The following is a 5,455-nucleotide window of genomic DNA, read 5'->3' on the forward strand; positions in this document are numbered from 1 at the left end:
TCAAACAAAGTATACAATTACTGCAGAATTATTAATCACTTACTTGTGATGATGACATTGTCACATTGTTAAGGCATATCTTTTAGAGATATACACTGATTGATTTGAGGGTCAAATATATATTTTACTGCCAAATAATTGAAGGTGGTCAAATCTTGATAATGGTTAAAGTTGTCCGAGTGGTAGAGGTTTATTCTAAGGTCCTCCTTGGTTTTGTGTATGTCTGAATTTTCCTATACTACAGAGTGCATCCAGGGAGGCTAGGGCTATAGCTCAGAGGTAGAGCTTTTGCCTTGCAGGCAGGAGGCTTTGATCCCCAGACCCTCCCTTGGAAAAGACTAATGAATGCATATTTTAACTTCCAAGTCATGATTCTGCTCTACCCTAAGTTTTTCATGCAGCATTTTCATTGGTCATTTTCAGTTTCCTTTCTAACTTTCTCTTTAAACTCTGAATTACTTAATCATGAATTTACGAATGCACAGTTTACACACTTTACAGCGGGTTCTCATCTGCTCTCAACTTGCTCACTTTGAACTTGTGGTATAGCAAGGAGCATTGCTCACACTATTTAACTCTTTGAAATGTTTGAGACTTCTTTTGCAGTGTATCGTGAGTTCAATGTGAATCATTTTAAGAATAATTTCAGACCATTAGTTAAAATTCAATTTGTAAAGCGTGTGTATTATAAGTCACACCGGATTCTGAAGCTGCGGTTGCATCCATTAGAACAACATTGCATCATCTGTTAGTAGTAAATTTTAAAAATTCATTTTGTTGTTTTTGACAGTGGTCTTGGTGTTTCCTGCTATGATTGCAGCTCCTTCAGTTTAATGTATTACTTCATAGCTTTTTAATTTGTCCATTTTGGTCCTTTATAATTAGTTTTTCTTTTCTTTTTAAAACCATCTCTGGCTATCAGTACTGCATAGCTGCTTGGCATTCTCAGGCACCATTTTTATTATACTCATAGACCCTGACTCAGAAATTTGGGTGGAGAAGACAGCAAGGATGGCTATCTTCCTGTTCCAACATATCAGGCTCCAGCATAGAAGACACAAAATGATGGGGTGGTTGGATGCTGGAATCACTTAGGAATCACTTAGGGGTCTAGGGCTTGTGCTAGAGTGACAGGACCGACTCCCAGTCCACTGCTATTTTTGTCCCACGGGCTTACTTAGCCTTAGCACATCACGAAAGCCTGGCTCTTGAGGGATCTCAGAGGGCGTGTCTAGAAAGCAAATATCTCAGATACAGAGGAAGACATGCAGGCTTCCTCTGACTTTGCTCTCCTGAAGTCTCATAGCATTTGTCTTGTCGCATCTTACGGTTTTAACCATGTAAAAGCCAACTTGGACACCAAGGAAAGGAAACCAGACTTTGCCTGTTGAGGGGGAATGGCAGAGTCACAGTGTAGAAGAGATGTGGGGCAGGAGATAGTATGTGGCCAGACCTGGAACAGACAATGCTGCTCTTTGCCCATTGTGGTTAGGTGTATATTTACAGTCTTTGTTATTATGTATTTATGTTTACCCCAGGACCTCAGACATTCTAGGTACATGCTCAACTACCGAGCCATACCTGAATCCTGATTTGCTTTTGTTTGTTTGTTTTTAGAGGTAATATTTTCATGATATGTATCTTTTCAATTCTTTATTTCCATCTTTCTTATAGTTTTATTTTAGTAACCTAAAATAAAAAATTTTTTAATAACTTTTTTGATTAAATTGGAACATGTACTTTGTTTGCATGTGCTGTGGGTTTTAGTGTTTTAGAATCAATTCCACCATCTGCAGAAGATGCAGGAGGCAAGCAACTTCAAGGAAAATCTGTGGAAGGAAGGCTTGGGGTATTCCTGCTACTCATATCCCTGCTTGCCAGTGCTTGAAAAGTACCTTCAAAAGAGAACTCTGTTTGCTCTGATGTAGGAAAATGAGACCATGCAAATAACTGAGGGTCAGTTCTTAATATTTATCCCCCAGTCAATAAATAAGCATGCTAGTTGGAAGGGTTAGTCATTCAGTGGCTGTTTGCTGTGGGCCTATTGAATCTTGTTCTGGTGAAGGAATACAGTGGTGTGCACTTAAGGAAGGTACTGCCCTGTCCTTATAGAGATTCTAGTAGAGGGGAAGGCTACCAGTGAATAAGGCTAATAGTGGGATCCTTGGGCTCTTTAGAGTTGTAGTCATCAATACATGGAAAGAAGAATGTAGTAAACAGAATTTTGGTTATTACTTCCACTCCCCTAAAATAGTTAAGTCTAACAATGGACTATAAAAGAGGGCAACTTTCCGGTTTATCAGGGTGAGGTACTGTGGTGGTTTGAAATAAAATGCCCCCCTACAAGGAGTGGCACTATTAGGAGGTGTGGTTTTTCTGGAGTAGGTGTGGCCTTGTTGGAGGAGCTATATTAAAGGGTTGCAGCTTTAGAAAGACTGAGAACCCCTGCTCTAATTTATGATAACAGCTGTGGGATTTTATTCTTTGTTTTAAATTATCCAGATCTTTGTTTTAATTGCTGAACAATACTGTGGCATCCTAACAATACGTGAAGATGAAGCTTACCTGTTTCCCAGTTGAGAGAACTGTCCTTGTCCCCAGTCCCTCAGAACAGCAAGTTCTTCCCTAACCACCAGAGAGCAGCAGCAGCTCACTGACGGTGTGTGGCAAGCAGGCCAGCGCCTGCTAAAAGGCGGCACTCGTCTGACCGATGAGGAAACTGAGTCTCAAGGAGGAAAAAATTGCTTTCTGAAGTCCACACAGGGAGGAATTATAGGTTTCGGCATTGAATTCAAGTTTAGGCTTAAAATCACTAATTGAAAGCGCATTGTAACATAGAAAATCAAGCTTTTTAGCTGTTCAGACAGAAGGGCTACACATGAGTTGTTTTTTTGTTTGTTTGTTTGTTTTTTTGTATTTTTAAAAGAAAAGTAATAAGGCTCCATGTGCTGCTACTTCTCATGGGTGCTCAAAGGCATTCTGGGACCATCATCACATGTATAGGAACTTGTAATGACTTAGAAGAGGCCATTATCAGAGCCAGGTGTCCTGAGTGGTAAAGGTCACTATAGCCTAGAATAATATGGAGAAATAACACATATGCCTCCATTCCAGGCAGTCACCACTGGGTAGTCAAGCGTGGCTGATTTAGGGCCTGACCACTGAAGGACTGTAATGAGAATCTGATGCCCTGTCATCTTGCAAAAGATCTGTAATACTTAGCTTTAATTGTTAACTTGATTCTGGGGAAAGGTGACCTCGGCTGAAGAACTGCTTCTAGCAGATGACCTGTGGGCGCATCTATGGGGCATTTTCTCAATTGCTGATGTTGATGCAGTAGGGCCCAGCCCTACTGTGAGCTTTGCCTGTATAAGAAGGGCGGCTGCAGTCAGAGTGGTGGTGGCACAAATCTTTCATCCCAGCATTTGGGAGGCAGAGGTAGATAGCTCTTTATGAGCCTGAGGCCAGCCTGGTTTACAGAGCTAGTTCCAGGACAGCCAAGGCCATACAAAGAAATCCTGGCTCAAAAAAACAACAACAATGAAAAGGGAAGTTGTATCTGAACCTAGAAGCAAACCAGGAAGTCTCTGCTTCAGTTCCTGCCTCCAGGTTCCTGCCTTGGTTTTCCTTGTTGGTGAACTGTAACCTGTAAGCAGAAATCCTTCATTTTCTCCCCTGTTCATCTTAGTTATGGTATTTATCATAGCCCCGAAAGTGAAAACAAAAACAAAACCTCTGAGATAAGATCTAGGATGGCGTTTTTTACACCATGGCCAAAGCTTCTCCAAAATGAACAGCAGTTATCTGTGAACATCCTCTACCAGGAGAATGTTAGCCATCATTAGTCTGTATCAGTTAGGGTTAACTTTGGCTGTTAAGAAAACAGAGATGCCCAGGGCTGGGTTATAGCTCAGTTGATAGAGTGTTTTCCTAGCATACAAGAAGTCCTGGGCACAATCCTCAGAGCTTCGTAACTCAGGCATGGTAGTACGCATCTATAATATCAGTGCTTGGGTAAAGACAGGAAGATCAGAAGTCCAGAAATTCAAGGTCATCCTCCACATTGCAAGTTGGAAGCCTGCCTGGACTATATGAGACCCTATAAACAAAGCAAAAACTCAGAGACTCCAGTCACAACAATACAAATGAGACATAAACTACTTCTCTTGATTGTTTAAAGACTGGTAGTTCGGCCATGGCATGTAGTTTTGCTTCACCAAATGTCAAGAGACCTGGGCATTTCTGTCGGTTGTCTTGTACCGTGCCTTCTTGGTTCCCACAAGTAGCTCATGTCCCAAGAAAGCCACATCAGATCCTGACATTGCATCTGCATCCAGGCCAGCAGAAGGGAAGGCTGAAAATAAGTACCAGCTGTCTGTTACGGGAGATAGCATTCCCAGAAATGCTCATGGAACTTCTGCAATATCAGACTGATTAGAACTTGACCACACAGAAGTGAGTCTTGCAAGGGAGGCTGGAAAATTCTTGTCTAGACTGCTTCACTTCCCTAGGACAGGAAGTTGGTTCCACTTTTTCTTTGCATATATGTTTCCATCCCAGTCTCTTCCCGTTTTCTTCTTCTTGCTCCTTCGTCTCTCTCTGTCAGGAGGCTGTGCCCTGAAAAGTAAAGACATGGTCACTGCCCACAGTCTTCGGGGAATTCATGTAACCAACATAAGATCTCCAAGTGAGTCCTCGGTTGTTCCCAGAAGCATGGTGTGCAGGTCCCAGGGAATGTGGAACTTGATCTAAGGACTGAAAGATGAGAAGAATGTACCGTTGCCCTACCTTTTCATAGGTTTCATATCAGCAGCTTCAACTTGTTTCAAATATATATTAGGCATACATATAACCTAGATTTGATCTAAGTCATATCGAAGAATGTGCTTAACTCAGACGTAAATACTGTGTCATTTCATAAGGACTTGAGTTCCTCCAGATTCAAATATTTGTCGGGGAACCTGAAGCCATTCTTTTGAAGCTATCAAGGACTATAAAATTCTGTGTGTATCTGGATTCTTGGTTTCCTATGAATTTATTTTGAGGCATTTAACTTCTAGCTAAGCTTTACACATTATTACTAGTATGTCATTTCTTCCATATAAATAACTATTTCTGATTGTTTGAAAAGCATTTGAGAGCAACTATTTCAATATGAGATTCCTACCCTAAATCTTCTCTCTGTTCTGTTCATTTGCCCCGCAAAGCACTTCATGCCAGGTGTCAGGAAAGTCAACTCTATCCTTGGTTTGACCACATTGTCCTGAGAGTCTTGGGAATGGCTGTGCTAACACAGGAAGTTGAAGGACATGCTGTGAGTTTCTTCTCATCTCATCACCCAGGCAATTCAGAATTTCTAAACGGTGACAATGTTTGCAATTAGAACACAGTGTGCCAAAAGGTGCCATCTCCCAGGTCTCACATTTAATGGTGTGGACCTGTGCTGAGACCCCAT

This window comes from Myodes glareolus, chromosome 4, assembly GCF_982192425.1.
Source record: "Myodes glareolus chromosome 4, mMyoGla1.1, whole genome shotgun sequence".
Lineage (NCBI taxonomy): Eukaryota > Metazoa > Chordata > Mammalia > Rodentia > Cricetidae > Myodes > Myodes glareolus.